Source organism: Notechis scutatus, chromosome 3, assembly GCF_049901735.1.
Source record: "Notechis scutatus isolate UNSWTSFEM ecotype Mainland chromosome 3, rNotScu1.2, whole genome shotgun sequence".
NCBI classification, from domain to species: Eukaryota; Metazoa; Chordata; class Lepidosauria; order Squamata; family Elapidae; genus Notechis; species Notechis scutatus.
Genome location: NC_142011.1, coordinates 63,921,504 through 63,940,353, shown reverse-complemented (window position 1 = coordinate 63,940,353; position 18,850 = coordinate 63,921,504). Strand labels below are relative to the sequence as shown.

The window sequence follows — 18,850 nt, the reverse complement described above, 5'->3', positions numbered from 1 at the left end:
TTGTAGGGAAATTATAAGTCATTTTTCATTTGAGCTTTTTGTGTTGATGTCTCTTTCTTCCTTTCTGCTAGAGACACAAAAAGAATTTGCTCAAATCGGTTGCTCTCAGAAAGGCATTTAGATCTGTCACTAACAATTATATTAATTTTTCTCATTTTGAGTGCTTGAAACTTGTTCAATACTTTTGCAAACTAAGGAATGCGCACAAGGCAGAGATGAAGTATAGATTTTTAACAGTCCAATGAACTTGCTATTATGCTAACATTAAACCTCCTTATAGTGCTGTACTGTAGCGAGTTTATATTGTGAAATGCTATATAGGAAGCTACTAGTTTATCCAAGCCATTGAAAAATGTGGAGCTATAGGACAGGGCTGGATAGCCGATAATCCAGGATTCTCCATAACCTGTTCTAAATTCTAGTTACTCCGACAAAGAATCTGGATCCCACCTAGACATAAATCAAACCTCCATCTTTCTGAGAAAGACTTGGATAGATCTTTAGGAATTCTGGCTTTATTTTTTATTTTATAAATTTTTTATTCTGGCTTTAGTTTTTATTATGATAGTTAACACAGGTTAATTAAAATGTCAAAGCTTATCTTTGGTCTCATTTTGGTTGCTTCAGAGCCCCACTTATGTATGATATGTGTATCCTATTTGAGCATCTCTGTCCAGAGGAGTTAATATATCATTTGGCAATCCGCTGTTTACTATATGCTTGCTTTCCTTCTTTTCTCTAGTGCTGCTCAGTTTACAGAGGAGCTGTTTAATTTTGCCATCTAGTTTTGCCTGACAGTTTATGGCTTAATGATAGAAGGCAAGTGGGACCTGAAAGTAGAGATCATTATGGTTTGGCTGAAATGAGAACACAGGATGCAAACCAAAAAGCAAAAGACATATATCATTTCAACTTTATCTCATTATTTTTCTTTGCCCATCTGTGTGCAGTAATTGCTTACACATGGGGGACAAGGGTACATGTAACAAGAATCAAACGGAGGGTTTGTAAATATAGGGCCTAACATCCTTTATTGTTAATTTATGATTTAATATGCATCAATTAGTTGTATGTGCCTATATGAGACAGGGGGAAAAACATACAGGGTTTTCAACTATTACTCTTATTTCAAAACTGATTTTTTTTTTAAAAAAAAAACTGTTATTGTTGTTAGTTTCGAAGTCATCTCCGACCCATCACGACCCCATGGACAATGTTCCTCCAGGCCTTCCTGTCCCCTACCATCTTCTGGAGTCCATTAAAACTCACGCCTACTGCTTCAGTGATTCCATCCAGATGCCTCATTCTCTGTTGTCCCCTTCTTCTATTGCCCTCAATCTTTCCCAGTTTTAGGCTCTTCTCCAGTGAGAAAAAATGTAATCAGTATTAATTTAATGATCTGCACAATCTAAGGACGTTATGGAAAAGACTACAGAGTTTCATGCTTCAACCATATGATAAAAGCAGTCTTCCTCAACCTGCTGGTCTCCAAATTATGTAAAACAATATCATATCCCCCTCTGGGAAAAGACAAAATATTTTGAAGGAGCTGAAGTAGAGAAAAAAATGTTTTAAGATAGTTGGAAAAAAAGAAAAAAGACTAACATGCTGATCGTTAATCAATACTGGATGCTTTTAGTACTGATTTTTAAAAAGTATGTCTATGGATTATAAACTTTGCCTTGAATATGATTAGCAGAAGAGAATAGTATCCATTTAGTATATGTTAGAAAGGGACTCTTGGTCCAGGCTCCTGAACAGTTTCATCAGGGCCTTATCCTGGTCATCCAGTTAAGACATGGATGAGGTTCTACAGCTTCATGAACCCCAAACTCATTGCTTTGAGCCTTCACAGCAATTTCTAAGCTCAAAGTCATAGTAAGAAACCTAGGGAAAAGAAGAAATGAGAAGTTGGATCTAGCCAAGGCATGGCCCATAGCTGTCCTCTACATCACTGCCCATGTGATACCATCTTCAGAATAGAATAGAATAGAATAGAATAGAATAGAATAGAATAGAATAGAATAGAATAGAATAGAATAGAATTCTTCATTGGCCAAGTGTAATTGGACACATAAGGAATTTTTCTTGGTGCATGTGCTCTCTGTACATAAAAGAAAAGTTACATTTGTCAAGAGTCATAAGGTACAACACTTAATAGTCATAGGGTACAATAAGCAATCAAATCATACTAGGAAACAGTCAATAAAAATCATAAGGATACAAGCAACAAGGTTACAGTCATACAATCACAAGTGGGAGGATATGGGTGAAACAGGTGTGACCTCGTGTTCACCACAACTTTGCACATTTTTGAGTTAGGATTTGTCTTTCACTAAGATGTATCTCTCCCTAACCCAAGTTAAGAACTCAATGTAACTTTCAAACTACAGTGCCTAACCAAGGAACTACACTGTTCTGGCAGAAGCTTGCTCTTCTGTTCTCTCACCTGTAGTTTCAGTAAAACTTTCAGCCTCAGCTGGGACCATAATAAGCAGCTCTTACTTGTTTAGACTCTAATTTCTCTTTCTAGCAAGAGGAACGAGCTCTCTTTTCTGCCTGGGCAATGAGTTAGATTGAAGCTAGCAGGCTGTGGGGAGGGGCCAAGAGTTTGCTTGTGAAGGCTTGATAAGGGAATCCAGCAGGTGCTTCTCTATGCTGTAGGTTTCTCTTGGTTGATCTCTGGCTTCTCCCTCATATTCCTTTTCCAACCCCCCATACTTGTTCCTTCTTCAGAGCAGCCTTTATGCTCAGCAGGTGCCGTATCTGCAGGCGCTCATACTTTGCTGTTGTGGCTTATTCAGAAGGAGGCTGGCGTTTTCCCTTCACATATTCATTATTAATGTAGCTATTATAAATTTACTTTACACATCCTGATTCTGGCCTTTTGGGGAATATAGTTTCTGGCAGATATATCTGTCCACACCCTTAAGCAAGTATTTCACATAAAGACATTAATTGATAAAGTATCTGGAGATGGGAAATCTTTAAGTTGATAAGTCTGGATAATAACAAAGCATTGTACAAAATTCTTGGCTGTGTCTTTTTTTTTTTTTTTTAAATCCTATCTACTCTTGGGAGATAGTTGTCTTACATTGTAGCTAGTCTTCCTTTTGGGTAAATATGATATTTAACTTCAGTTGAAATCTGGCACTATGTCATTTTCAAAGCTGGAAATGAAAGGATCAGCTTACAAAATTTAAACCCTGCTGGAGGATACTTTAAGTGAGGAAACCGAGATAATGTGCATTTTTCCCCATTACGGATACATGACTGCCTTTGCCAGCCCATTTTGTATTCTATCTGTGTAGCTTGCTGGGACTGCAAGCTCCATTTATGATTTTCTGCTTATTTCTACTTTTTAAAAAGCTATTGGCCATTTAAGTAATAATAAGAAGAAGTCTGAGACAGTCTGAGAAGTCTGAGACAGTCAACACTGTGCTATACTTTCCATTTAAAAACTGCAGGGCAAGCACTTTCATTTTTTAAGTGAGAGTAGTTACTCAAGTATTATAACCCCGGGAAATGAATCCTGCACTGACTAAGTGCACTTTTTTTGACATTCACTCTAAAGTAGAAATTAGTTGAAATTCCTTTGTGTGCATTATGATGTTTTTGATTATGTCACAGTATGTTCTTGAATTTCTAAGGTTGTCTTTGGTTGCAGGTGCCTAACATTGTTTATAGTTATATTTTTGATGACTTTTTAAAACTGATATGGATTTTCTTTTCTTTCTGCCTGCCTTCCTGTTGCCTTTATTGGTTACATGCCAATTTGGCAAATTTGTAAGCAAGATCGTGAAAATAGGTCTATCCATATAATTAAGCCTCCAGCATATTTCCCTGTTAAAGGTAAGTTATTAAAAGCAGCAAACCATTCTTGTTTTGGGGCGGTTAGATTGCCTTGCAGCAAGAAAAAGAGAAGGGTTTTTATTAGTACTTTGCAGGCATGCCTTGTGATACTTCCTGTGACGGATTGTGTTAAAGTAAGCAAGGTGTAGTCATCTGTTTGGGGATATTATTGAAGAAAACTTATGCTATAATAAAACAGATCTTTTTGTTTCTGCTCAAGCATTCCATATAAAATAATGGAAAGAAAAGTGAAACATTTATCTTTTAGAGAGAGGAATTGAGTATGTTTGGTTTTCGTTTGATAAAGATAGTTGTTCTAGAGATGTTGGCATCACACAAACCAATGTCAGGAACAAGAAGGACACTAATCTTGGCTCTCGTTGATGAAGGGACTTTTATGGCAATTAAGGAGCTTGGAATATCCATCCTCCATCAAATGGAAAGCCTCCATCCATCCATACAGCTCTCTGTTACAGAAAATCATCTCCTACATCTAAAGATGGATATTCTTTGTTCCTTGATTTATGTGACTCCTGCTAAAGGCTGTTGTACAAAATTCATTGGAACTTGGTTTCCAGAAACTGGAAGTTTTTCTTAAATGAGTTATGTCTGAAAAAGTAGCATTAAGAATGGAAATAATCATAATATAATTATGAAAATATATTCCTATTCTCTTCTCAAATATAGATGTTTATAGACTACATGTACTACTTTTGCTTTTTCATTTCTGTGATCAGCAGAAGTTGGAACTCCATCTAGTTTCCCCTACTACCCAGTTACTCGGTCAATAGTTATGCTGTAAGAAACAATCCAATCTCTGCTATACAAAGCGGGGAGAAAATACTGATCTTGACAAAGTCATTGAACTGGGCTAACGGAGTAGAAGAACATTTATTTTTTGCTCCCTTCAGTGATCTCTGTTCTGCATGTACCTATAGAATACTTAAGTTCTTTAGAAGGAAGGAGAGTCCTTTAAAATCCCTTTCCCCACCTCCAACTCAGCAATCTCTTCACGATTTGAAGTTTGTAGCCATTAGACCACCTTAAAGTGAGCCTCCACAAAGGTTGTGTAGGACCCAGTGCCAGTCTCATAACCCAGAAACCAGTTTAGCTTAAGCTAATGATGATGTAGGGAAAAATAGCTGAATGCTTCCATGGCATAGTTTATTAACAATGGAAAGAGCATTGCTTTCTAAAAAGAGGAACTAGAAATGAATAGAGTTGGCTGGGCTGGGCTTGCTCTGTGCAGCAGGTGGTGGCAGTTTCTATGAGACAGAGTAAAAGATGCACAGTGCATATCAGCCAGCAAGGGATTTGTGTTAACACTTTGCAAATACAACATGCATAATAGTAAGCCTTTTAGTCAGTGATGGCAGTGATGGAATAGAATTGGTATCTGTGCCTTGGTGAAAGTAAACAATATATAACATTGATGAATAGAACGGGGGACTTTATGAGATACATGTTGGATTAATAGGTTGCCAGGAGAACAGGATACCAGTCTATTAATGGTCATAAGAAACTCCCAACGTTATAATTTTAACCAGAAGCCTGAACATCCCCTACCCCCACCTTTGTGTACCTTCTATTAGGAGCTTGTGTTTTTCTATCATCTGTCTGCCAGCATTCCTCAGCATACAATGGCCGGACACCTCGAATGCCATGTGGAGAAAAGAGAAATGATTTGCAAGCGACAGCTAAATACAGTCATTGAAATTCGCTGTAGTAGGTGGGTGGGGAAGAAAAACCCAAGTGTGAGGGCTTTTAAAGCCAACTTGGTTAATGTCTGCTTCATAGATGCATCCCCTTCTGCCATTGTCATGGCAACTTAGGGGGAAGGAGTCCCTCGTTTTCCTCTGTTGAAGGTCTTTTTGAAAGCCTGGGATAAAGACGGGAAAAAGTCCAAGTAAGAAGTTGACTGCTGGGTTGCTGGCATCTTAATACTGCTTGTCAGAGAGCCTGTGATCTTGATCACAAGCTTCTTTCACCAGCTTTTAATACAGTCCGGATTTTGCTTTGGTGTTTTTTGTTTTTTTTTTACTCTTATAGGTGAATGATCAAGAAGAAGTTGAGGAAAAAAAAGAATTAGAAAGAGCCAACTTTCTGGTTGCAATGGTATTTGTTAAGTGCTGTGGGGCAGTGATAAATGTGGGATTCTGATTGTCACGGTGTGCTGGTTGTTGTTTGAGGAGCCCTGGGTATAACTTTACCCATTCTCTAAACCATAAAAGCAAATGAAACCAGCTAAAGTGTAGTCATGTTGCAGTAAGCACAACAGGTAAATAGATTTCCTAGCTAAACAGTGCTGAGGTGCTAGCTAAACAGTGCTTTGGAAAAGCAAAGACTAACCAAAGCTATGTAAATGTAGGTCCCTTTTTTACATAATTGTGTCCCAATCCTTGTCAATATCATTAATGCACAGGAAGAAGGTCAATCTTATCCTACTCGCAAATTGCAGATCGTAGGATGTCTTGCTTAACACCCATGGGTGTTCACAGGAGAAGTGAAGTTGTAGCTCTGTCATGATGATGTGATGTTTTACTTAACCACGTTGCTTAGCAACAGAGTTGCTGGTCCCCATTGTGGTGGTTAAGTGATGACGAATCAATTCTGTATGGCCGTAGTTGCGGTATAATTCAACACTATGTAAAATGTTACACCTACAAGTTACTTTGTGTGGTTTCATCCTGAGTCCTCTCAAGTGTTCTCATGTGCTTCAATGTGTATCCTTGAATTGAAGCCATTCCATGTAGCAACAGCTGTTGCATGCAATGAAATTTCATGTTATCCTTAACATGTGTAGCATGACATCAGAGGTTGTCGACAGTCCTTTAAGCTGCATGATGGGCATAGAAGACTTAAGAATTTATATAGATAGCATACAGTACTCATGTCAGTTGAGATTCAAACACAAGGAAATCCCTCAGTGCACATGCTTTTGTACAAGTAGGTTGGGAAGATGGCTTGAACTGCTTCATTAATTTCTTTGGAGAGGCACAACAAACCAATGGACTATATTTTAGCATCCAAGTCTCAGTGTATTTTCTCCCAGAGAGAGCTAGAATAGCTAAAATTCCTGATGAGTGAAATCAATTCTTTCCTCTGTAGCTTCAATTAAGCAGCACTGCAGGAGTCTAAACTACATTCTGTTTTTCCTTTCTACGTTTTTTGCCCACCAAACACTTCTAGTCATTAAAAACAAAGATCTTCCCACAGTTTTTTTTTCTTTCTTTCTTTTTTTTAAAGCAACTTTATTAAATTTCAGAGGAGATAAAATACAACTTAACAACAAAAAGGGGGGAGAGGGAATCAAAAGGGGAAAATGTTAAAATTGGGGGGAGGGGAAAGAGGAATAAACAAACAAATAAAAAAGAAAGACTTCTGACTTTCCTCAATCTAGACAGAAATGTATAATAAGGCAATCTCTTTGTCTATGTTAAACATAACATAATATCTAATCATATCATATCATAAACATATACAATCAATATTTAACAGCCTATGCAATATTTGTACAATCTTAAAATCCAGTTATCAGTCATTATTTCAAAAATACTTTATTTTCAAGCAAGATTTTTGAAATAAAGCATAACAAAAACTTTTAAAAAGCCCATTTTAATTTCTCCATTAATTCATTGGTATTCCTCCCTCCCTTTTCAGACCCATTCTTTCGTTACTAATTTTTATATTTGTTTCATCTCTGTGGATTTTATTACCTCACTAATATAATCCTAAAAGATATCCCATGTTTCCTCCATTATATTCATCCACCATAACAAAAAATCCCTAATCTTAAATACACATCATCTTTACATACTTACATAAATCTCATTAAAATATAGTTAATAATAAACTTCATTCCTTAAACCTACATAATTAGGAATAATCAATTTTAATATTGTAATCCAGTCTTAGAAATTTAATCATTTAATCGTAACTCACCCTCAATTAAAAACTCAAAAGTCTTTCTTTCATTCCAAGTAGAATTATGTATTTCATTGAAAATGAATGTATGAGAGCTATAAACCAATGTACCATTTTCTTATACTGTTGTTGACTACCAGTAGGAGAAAAATGTACCTTCTGATCAAACATAATACTCAAATTTAATGAAGGTTGCCTCAGTTCAGCAGTTTTGGGACAGCCCATTTTACTCTTTGTGTTTAAGGTCTTTTATAGAATAAAGAGCTATGAAAAAAAAAACCCATATAAATATGATTTATACATGTTTGATACACCAAGCATAGTTTTTTTTTTCCTTTTGAAATGCTGTTAAATAGAACATTAAATATTGGCCTCTGGGGCTTTCCTCCAAATGTTTGGAACAAATGTTTCTTCTTCAGACTGTGCATATATGTGAAGGCATGAGAATGCGTGAAAAGGCATTATATATAAAAGGTACGCCTCAAAGTCTGTTTTCCTCACTGGTTGAAATAGATGTAACTGGAAATGTGCATCAGTGTGAAGATTATTGATGTAGCAACCGGTAGTTCGCTGTCTTCTTATCTGGCCATGGCAAAAAAAGAAGTTGGATCATGTGTGTTGTAATTACAGTTTTGGTAATCTATGAGCACTACTCTTTGTTCTTTGACCCAGATACAGCCAAAACTTAATGTTCCTTTTCAATTCTCTGTTTCACCTTTCCTTCTCTGAACCTATTTATTCATAAAACTTCAGATTTAGCAAATCTGCCATTAAAATAGCATTTTTACCCACAAGATTGTGAGCACGTAGATGTATGTCTATGTATTTGTGCGCCACATTTTTAAAAAATGGTCTACTATTTTTCATAGTGATAATTTGGACAACACTTTCAGTTTAACAAATTCTCAAATTTGTGAAATTATGTTTAATCTCTGTCACAGGTTTTGTAATAGTAAACTGTTATAACATCATATAAATTACCTGAGCTTAGGAAGAACAGGTACAGATATTAGGTTCTTGTGCTTTTAAAAAAATGTTTATAATAATAAAAAAATGCCTGAAGCTGAATTCTCAGATCAGTAACTTTAGCTTTGTAAGTTTTAGGCTGCAGTGCAGTGTGTTGGAGATGAAAATTTTCTGTGGGCCAAATCACCCTATTTTGGTACTTGCCCCTCCTTTTTCAGAATACTTAATTCTCATATTAAAAATCTTTGAAAATCAGGTCTAATTAAAAGATATTGATGCAAGGTACCATGATGCTTTTAATTACTACAAGGAAGCAAGCATAAAATGTGAGCAATCAGAAGTTCTATTAATCAAATAAAATCTCATTCACAGAATAATAGTTTTAGCCAAAAAAAAAAAAAAAAAAAGAACTTTTGGGGAAGTGATGACATGCCTTAGGGAAGTATGGCAGGGAAGCATCCCTTGGAAGGAAATTTCACAAACCTACATCCTCTTTTCCAAGTAGACCTTTCACAGCCAGTGACATGATTGCAACGGAATAGAAATTCAGTGCATAAGCATATACAATAATTTTCTGTAGTCATTTCTGTCAAGCCTAAATCACATTGTACTTTGAATAAATCAAAGTACTGACTATGTTTTATGAAACCTGCTTCTTTCATTCATGAAGCATATCCTAACACTGCAAAAAGTCAACAATTAAAATGTTGACAAATGACTGGAAATATAATTGCTTTGTAATATAAATGCTGACTTTCAAGTTTGAAGGATTTGAACCCAGTGATTACCATAAAAGCATAAAGAAGATTGACAAAGTAGAAAGGTGTGAAGAAGCTGTTTTGCAATGATTAGATGAAAGTGATCCTGGATACCACATAATAATCGAGAATGAGATAGTTAAAGATGCTATGTCTGATAAGAAGGAAGATGGCAACAGTGATACTGAGAGAAGGAACAATTATCAACACTCCCAATCAAGTTGTTCTTCTGTAGATCATAATGTGGTATCTTTTACAGATTTCTCATTTGATACTGAAGTCTAGATTTATTACTCTCTCTTCTTTATTTTTAAGGAAGATAATCAAACCAAAGCACCACAGTGCCAAAACAATTATCCAAAATAATTATCATTATCTAAACTCAACATTGGTTCAGAGTTTATGACACCCACCCTTCTTTACCACACATGACAACAAACATGGGGCCAGAGGAACAAAATTTCTCAAGCTATAGTAATATATTCCAGAACACCACCATAAACCACAGTAATTTATTTAATTATTTAATTATTTAATTCAACTTCAGCAGTCCCCAATGCCAGACTGATTCTGGATGGCTCACAATACTCCAAATATAAGAAAATACTCTAAACAATAAATAATAAACAAAACGGGAAGTCCAGTCAACAACAGGGAAAGCCAAAGAAAACACAGTCAAAAAAGGGGCTCTATCTATTCTCTCCTGAGCCCTGGGAATACAGCCTGGTCTTTGCGGTTTTCTGGAATGCCCTCAAAGTAGGAGCCACAAGGATTTCAGAGAGGATTTCACTCATTCCAAAGAGCAGATACTGCATCCTCAAAAGGTGTGCTTTGAATAGAAGGGAGATAACCTCTGGTGAGATGAGGAGAACTAACTCCCACATTTTTAGTGGGGACATTATAGTTGAATTTGGGAACTGAATGTGTTGAAATTCTTTCTGGAAGAAAAGTTTGGGAAGAGTTTGCCCACATGTACTTCAGACACAGTGGTGGTATTCTACCGGTTCAGCCCGGTTCTGGCATACCAGTAGTGCTGAAGATCAGCTGGCAGAGAACCAGTTCATTCCGAGTCTCTCTGACGCTCTGCAGTTGGGCCCACCCATTTGCCCCTGCTCCTAGGTCCCTTATAACCTGTCAGCTGTTTGGCGTGGCAGAGCGCATTGCTGTGCTAAACAGCTGAGAGGCGCAGTAGTTTTTACTGTTTTAACACGTGCGCAAAGCGCACGTTTGATGCATGTATGCACGAGTCGCGTGACCCCCCTGCAGCCACACCCACCAAGCCACACCTACAGAACCCACTGGGAACTTTTGAATCCCACCACTGTTCAGACAGCTGATTTTTATAAGCAGATAGTAGAAGCCCACATTTTTGCAGTTACTTTCAATTTTCTGGAAGTTGCAGGTTCCATCAGGCTCTAAACAGCAAATGCAATCTTTCAGCACTCAAGGTTTAACCAGACTTCACCTTTTAAATCAGTTTTGGAGTTCCCTTATTCCCACCCCCCTATACACACACATTTCTAAACTGCCCATCTCCATCTTTTATCTCTCTGATCGTTTCTTAAAGAATCACAGGTCTACAAGGCACTGGATGGGATTCTCTTCTTTTAAAAAGAAAGAACATCACATATCTTCACATTAGTAAAAATCTTCATTTTATGTAATTCTTGTAATATATAAAAAAGGTGATTTCAGAGTTGTTTCTGAAAACTTTGTAATTGTTAAAGACTTTGTGAAATTGGTTTAAAGATAGACTTTGAAGTTAATTAGAAAGAACTTGTAACAAGAAGAAAAATTAGAAAAATCTATCTTGTAACAAAACAAGACTTTGAAGTTTGATTACTAGAGCACAAGATGGCTACTTTCAAAGAAATGTTTGATTTATGGATCTGTGAACTGCTTGGACTTTTCAACTATTTACTAGAACCAAAAGCTGGTATTGAAGATGAACAAATTATTCTGGAGATAATTGAGGTGGATTCTGAGTGGGATTTTAAAATTACAGATTATAAGAAAGTTGAAAATATTGCATTTACAAATGCAATTGGATGATCATTTAAAAATAAAAATATATTGTGGAGTATTTATTATTATTGTTGTTAAATGTATTTGCTGGCCATCTTGTGGTTTGAGGTGACTGGCTACTCTTTTGAATTGAAATATAAGAGATTTACCAGAGTTATTTTACGAAAATTACAAATGGGTTTGAAAGGTCATAAGACGATAAGAACTTTGAGAGAAGAGGAAAAGATATAAGCAAACAGGAATGGGAATTTTATTTGTGGGACTTAAGGTTGGGTGGGAGAAAGTAGGGGGGAAATATAAAACTGGTTATCTAATTATTGTTAAATAACGAGTTTTTGTTTCTGGTGATATGTAATAGTTATCTTGATTGGATAGATTTTCTTTTGGAAATGTCTAATGGTATAATTGATTAGTTTTGATATCTAAAGGGGTTATTATTTCTGGTAATGTTTAATAATTTTTAGTTTTTGCAAAGTTTAATTGTTAAGGGATGTATGAACAGGCTAAATGGAAAATGAGATTATATATGTATGTTATTATGTATTTTTGTTAATTTTTACCGGATCTTTGCTGGTTAGTAAAGAGAGCTGAAGATTTAGAAATGAGTTTATAGAAAATGAGGTGAAGTATGGAATGAAGAGGTAGTTGGTTGTGTTGTGTTGGTAAATTGTTAATGTTGAATGTATAGGTTTTTCTCCTTGGGCCTGGTGTTATATTTGCTCTGGGTGGTTCATTATAGCAATCAAGATTGTTCTCCGTTGAGCTGCTGCGAGCATCCAGATAGTGGGAGGTGCTCTAGTCTTCGCTCTGTCAGGCTGAGCTTGATTGAAGGAACGCTCCTCCTCCTCCATGTGACATCTCCACGCGTTCCCCCAGTTTTTAGCTCAGCCTCGACAGAGCAGGCAGCTTTTCACTTTGTTCCTTGGCCGATTTGGGATTTCTCTTGATTAAATTCCAGGTTTCAGTTTTCTTTGTTTCCTTCCTCCGGTCCCTGCGCATTTGGGGTGTTTGGGATAGAAGGGGTGCATTTACACCCCTCAAGGGGAGATCGGGGGTTAGGGCCCTCGCCCCCACCCCCTCACTCTGGTGCCTGCCTTGTTTTTCCATAGCCGCATCGTTCGCGGCTTGTTTTATCGCGCGGTATAGCGCGTCGTGGCTTTTCCCCCAGCGAACGCAAGAGAGAGGGCGAGCTCTGCTCTCTCAGGCCCTCGACTGCCTTTTACTTTTGGCCTGTTTTTTCTTTCTTTTTCGAGGGGCTTTCCTCCCCTCTGTGTATCTGTTGACTCCGGCGGCAATTTTTTTTTTGGCGCCACCTCGTGGCCGTCGCCATTTTGTTTTTGTTTTTTTTGTAAAAGTTTTCCGTTTGAATTTTTCCTGCTGCGACTCTTGAAGAAGGCTTAGAACAGGACCGGCTGGCCTGTTTGAAGTTCCTTTTGATTTAAGGGGTCCGTGGCTCCGTGCCCTGTGCTTCCTGTGTTTGTTTGGCCTTGATTATTTGGTTTGAATTTCTATTATCGCAGCGAGTCAGAGGTGGAGGAGAGGCACTTACCTCCCATTGTGTTGGGAGGCTGTCTCAGGGGACCTTTATCCTTTTGTATAGTTATATATATTTTTATTCCTTTTTGGATCTTTTTTGCTTGGTCCCAGCGTTCATTTGAAATATTGGTTCATTTTTTTCTTTTTAGATATTTTCAATTACCTTTTAATTTAAATTGATCTTTTTTGATTCATTATTTTTTTGTTTCAGACAAACAAAAAGTTTAAAAATTAAAAATAAAAATAAAATAAAAAAATAAACCATAAAAATTAAAAATTAAAAATCAAATATAATTAACGAAATTTTTTTTTACCAAAAGGGGATGCGCCCAACGTTAAGGTAGCCGCCCACATATAGGCCGGGTTCCTAGGCGTACTAAAAGCCTTGTATTATTATGGCAGAAGGAAATCCCAGAGGTCCTTCTTTGAAGGCTAAGGCAAAGACACATCATCTGCGCAAGTGGACCGAGGAAGCTTCCAAAGCCTCTCAAAGGGACGCACTTAGGCGTCACAAGGCATTGGAGAAAGAGTTTGATAGGCATTCTAGGGAATCTCAATCTGTACCACCACCACTCCCTACCCCCTCTACTTCTACTCACCCTCTTCCTTTGCCAGAACAACCTTCTGTTTCTAGGCGCAGTTCTCCCGCTACAACTGTCCAGACCGCTCGGCCTGAAGCAACCTTCACACCTACCGCTGCAGGTTTGCGTCCAGAAGAACCGGCCTCATCCATTATCCCGGACAGCATTAGAGAATGGATGCAGATGGCTATCAAACAAGGAATAGCAGAAGGCATGCAACAATTCTCCAGATCTGGATCCCAAACATTGGCACCTGAGGCCGAGTCGATGTCCGGAAGATCTTTCTCCAGGCCACCGTCACATCACGGTCAGGTACCTGCCCATGTGGAGGCCCCTTCCTGGAAGGGGGTGAGTCAGGAAGAGGAAGAAATGGGGTTTGAATCCTACCTTACAGGGAAGAGGAAGGTTCAGACAGGGGGTCGATCCAGTATTCAGACCCATTTTCTGAGGTAGACCCCATGGAAGGAGAAATGTCCGAGGACGAGGGCATTTCCCTGACCAGCCAGTACACGTAGGCTTATTTAAGCCACACTTGTTTAAGTCCTTGTTATTCAAGGCAAAGAATGTCTCGGGCCTGATTCCCCAGACCTCTTCTGAACCAGCACTGGCGATCCGGGGGACCAGAAGACTTAGTTTTCAGTCAGCCGGTCATCGAAACCGAGGTCGTTCCAACTCCCCCGATGTTTTCTGATTTGGTCGCTAGGCAATGGGCCTCTGCCGGTCCCCTCCCGCTCCCTCCAGTCTAGACAAGAGGTTGTTCAATCTCGATTCAGAGTTTTCCAACATGCTAAACACCCCGGAGGTTGACGCATCCAATAGTGCGGTTGGCGTCCTCATCCAACCCCACGGACGCTTTAGAAGCGCTTAAGCCGGAGGATAAGCGGGCCGAGATGGCTTTACGGCGACGCATCAAGCGGATGCTTGGGCCATCAGGTCGGCCACAACTGCATCGTTTTCACCCGGGCTTCTATTAGGTGGCTCAGGCAGTTAAGACAGCATGTCCCCCTTCAGACACTAGGGCTCATCAGGACATTGCGAAGCTAACGGCGCAGCGGAGTTTGCGGCCGATGCCACTTTTCATTCTGTAAAGTTTTCCGCTAGAGCCATCTCCTCCCACGTCTCTGCACGTAGATTACTGTGGCTTCGGCACTGGCAGGCCGATGTCAAGAACAAGGCCAAATTAGCCTCAGCTCCCTTGTCAGGAGGGAAATTGTTTGGCCCTGCACTTGACCCGTTGTTGGTGGAGAGCCGAAATAAGAAGAAGTTCCTTCCATCTCTTTTCGGAGACAGGAGTCTAGAGGATCTCAGTCCTTTCGGAGGGGCTCCTTTCGATCTTCCTTTCCACCAGCCTTCACCCCCAGATATCAGGGCTCCCCAATGTTCCGGTCGGCCTATCAGGACTGGAACGACTCCGGGATAGGAATAGACGGGAGGCTCCTACAGGAGGCCCTTCCGGGCGCTGGGAATAAAGCTCCCGCCGTCCCAGGTAGATCTTCAGTTTCTTATCCCATTGGCGGTCGCCTTAAGTACTTTGCCGACCAGTGGGACTTATCCACGTCTGATGCCTGGGTTAGAGATACTGTTAGGTGTGGTCTCTCCCTTCAGTTTCAATCACCTCCCCGAACACTTTATGGTTTCACCCTTTCCAGGGACCCGTCTAAGCGGCTCTCATGGCATCCGCTGTCACTCATCTTTTTAGACATCAAGGCCATCCAGTCTGTACCCTTGGCACAGCGGGGAAGAGGGTTTATTCCCTCCTTTTCCTGGTTCCGAAGCATTCCGGGGATGGAGACCCATTTTAGATCTAAAAAGGCTGAACCGCTATGTAGTTCATCACAAATTCAAAATGCACACACTCCAGTCTATCTTACAGGGTATTAGGAAGGGAGATTGGCTCACCTCCATCGATCTCTCTGAGGCTTATTTGCATGTACCTATTCATCCATCTTATTACAAATATCTGAGATTTTGTTATAACAACCAACACTTCCAGTATGTAGCCCTTCCTTCGGTCTTGCTCGGCCCCGAGGACCTTTACCAAGGTGTTAGCGGCTCTGGCGGCACACCTGAGACATTTCCCTATTCGCATCCACTGCTACCTCGACGACATCCTTATTCTGTCTCCTAACCGACAGCAGGCTGAGAGTGACACTAAGATTACCCTCTCAGTGCTTCAGGCCCATGGATTTCTGTTAACCGGGAAAAGAGCCAGCTTACTCCCTCCACCCGTATAGCGCATCTAGGGGCCGTTATTGATTCGGTTCAAGAGAGGGTATTTCTTTCACAGGAAAGATTCACCAGTATACAAAAAGCTATCAAGACAATCAGGCAAAATAAAAGGGCTTCCTTACTAAACCTATCCAAGCTACTTGGAAAGTTGGTCTCCTGTATTTCAATTATTCCTGGGCACGTTTACATTCCAGATCTCTACAGTGGTTCCTTCTGCCTTATCAACGCTCCGGAAGGAGCAACTCAAGGTTCGTGGTGAAGATCCCCCAAGAGTTCTCGCCTCGCTCCTCTGGTGGACAAAGCCATCTACCAATCGAGGTCATCTCTTCAAGGAGCCCCAGAGGGTCACTCTCATAACAGACGCCAGCCTTTACGGCTGGGGAGCTCACATGCAGTCGCTTTCAGCCCAGGGAACTTGGTCAGTAGCTGAGCGACGCTGCAGCATCAACTGGCTGGAGTTACACGCCGTGTATCTGGCCCTACGTGCCTTCCTCCCTCAGGTACGAGGCCGTCACATTCTGGTTTTAACAGACAACACTACCACCAAGGCACACATCAACCGCCAAGGGGGCACTCATTCCATTCGTCTCATGAGAGAGGCCGAGCGCATTTGTCGATGGGCAGAAAGACATCTCTTATCCATCAGGGCGGAACACATCTCGGGGGTTTCGAACGTCCAAGCAGACTGGCTGAGCAGGGCCAAACTGGACCAATCAGAATGGCGCCTACACCCCTCCTTATTCAAGGAGGCGACAGCGAGGTTCGGTCAGCCCGTGGTGGACCTGTTCGCATGTCCCTCAATGCCCAGACACCGAGGTTCTTCTCTCGTTACCCTGCCGACGGCGCAGAGAATCACGATGCCCTGCGTTGCCCTTGGCCCACCGGGCTTCTATACGCCTTCCCACCCTTCCCGTTGATACCCAGGGTGATTCAGAAGTTGATCATCGAACAAGCGGAGATCCTTCTGATAGCCCCGTTTTGGCCCAGGAGACCGTGGTTTGCGGATCTGTGCAATCTGTCAGTGGCCCCACCGTGGAGGATCCCCCGACAGGATATCCCAGGGCCCTCTTCAGCACCCGGACCCGCAGTGGCTTCAGCTAGCCGTCTGGAGGTTGAGCGGGAAAGATTAAAGGAGGAGGGTTTGTCGGATCAGGTCATCACTACCATCTTGGCAGCAAGACGGCCTTCGACTACGCGCATTTATGACGCCACCTGGAATATTTTTTGTCAGTGGTGCCGCAAGTCATCCGTGAATCCGCTCTCACCTTCGATCGCCCAGATCCTCGCCTTTCTACAAGCCGGGCTAGATAGGGTCTTTCCCCCAACACTCTGAGAAGGCAGGTCGCAGCCCTGGCAACGGTGATTTCTAGTAGTTCTTCTGGTTCACTCTCGCACCACCCTCGCATAAGGTCTTTCCTTAGAGGGGCTTCCAATATTCGCCCTCCAGTGATTCACAGGTACCCTACCTGGGACCTTAATAAAGTTCTGATGGCATTAACTAAGCCTCCTTTCGAGCCACTCAGGGAGGCGTCACTCCAGTTCCTCACACTCAAAGTAGTGTTTTTGGTGGCAATAACATCAGCAAGAAGGATATCTGAAATAGCAGCTCTATCCGTGAGAAAAGATTTATGCATCTTCCATGCTGATCGGGTGGTTCTGAGGCCAGACCCCGCCTTTATGCCTAAAGTCAACTCGGCCTTCCATAGATCTCAGGAATTAATCCTGCCTAATTTTTGCCCCAAGCCCTTTCGAGAAAGGGAAAGGCAGTGGCACACTCTTGATGTGCGAAGGCTCTTCGTATTTACATCCACCGCACTCAATTAATCAGAAAATCTGAATCCTTATTCCTGTCCTTCCAGCCAAAGTCGTTGGGTTGCAAGGTTTCTCCATCTACTGTTGGTCGTTGGATTAAGGCCACTATATCCAGGGCCTATTTAGCACAGGCTCTTCCTGTCCCTAGTGGCATTACCGCTCACTCTACAAGGAGTGCGGCCACCTCTGCTGCCTGGGCCACTCAGGCGTCAATTCAGGACATATGTCGAGCAGCCACCTGGTCTTCGCCATCTCTATTCATACGTCACTATAAAGTCGATGTTTTCGCCTCAGCTGAGGCTTCCTTTGGCAGGCGAGTCCTTCAGCAGGTGGCTAGGGAGCCAGAGGTGATTCCGGACCAGACGGAGTCCCTCCCGTAGGACAAGCCAGGCTTTGGTATGTCCCACTATCTGGATGCTCGCAGCAGCTCAACGGAGAATGGGCGTTGGTACCTACCTGATACGCCCGTTCTCGTGAGCTGCGTGAAACATCCAGCCCCACCCTATTTGGTCCGTCTGGGGGGAATCCGTTTCGGCCAATGATGTTTATAGTTTCAAAGTTCGGTCTTGTAATATAGTTGACACGAGGGGATAGTTGCTGTCTTCTCGTCTTCGTAAAACTGGGGGAACGCGTGGAGATGTCACGTGGAGGAGGAGGAGCGTTCCTTCAATCAAGCTCAGCCTGACAGAGCGAAGACTAGAGCACCTCCCACTATCTGGATGCTCTCGCAGCTCCACGAGAACGGGCGTATCAGGTAGGTACCAACGCCCAATTTGATTTGAAATAGCTTAGTCCCAACTCTTACAGAATTTGGTCAGCCACAAAGAGCACATTAAATTTTGCTTGGGAATTGAGAACTCTGCTGACTAGAAAACTCTAAGAATCAGCATGAATAACTAGAGTGAAATTACTCTCATGATTATAAGTGTTGGAATGAAATTAACACATTCCCTGACAGTCTAACAAGCTAATTATTGTGGAGAAACAGTGATCAGTGAATGATAAAGCAGGCAGCACCTAAAAGCAATGAAATAATTTGTAGTGTTCTTAGTCCTAATATGTTATTTTCACTAAAAACAACTTATAAATGGGGAGGGGGGGAGCTGTGATGGTGCAGTGGTTAGAATGCAGTATTGCAGGCTAACTCTACCACAGCAGAAGTTCAAT

At 41.0% G+C, this 18,850-nt stretch overlaps 1 protein-coding gene and 1 long non-coding RNA gene across 2 annotated transcripts in view; one reads left to right on the top strand and one right to left on the bottom strand.

The window, feature by feature from the left end:
- LRP8 (LDL receptor related protein 8) overlaps positions 1-18,850 on the top strand; it is a 225,944-nt gene that overhangs the window by 70,851 nt on the left and 136,243 nt on the right. The window lies entirely within an intron of this gene.
- LOC148131216 (uncharacterized) overlaps positions 1,304-18,850 on the bottom strand; it is a 39,483-nt gene continuing 21,936 nt past the window's right edge. The window contains exon 3 of the long non-coding RNA XR_015748586.1: positions 1,304-1,356. This is a non-coding gene — a long non-coding RNA (uncharacterized LOC148131216). The remainder of the gene's footprint in view (positions 1,357-18,850) is intronic.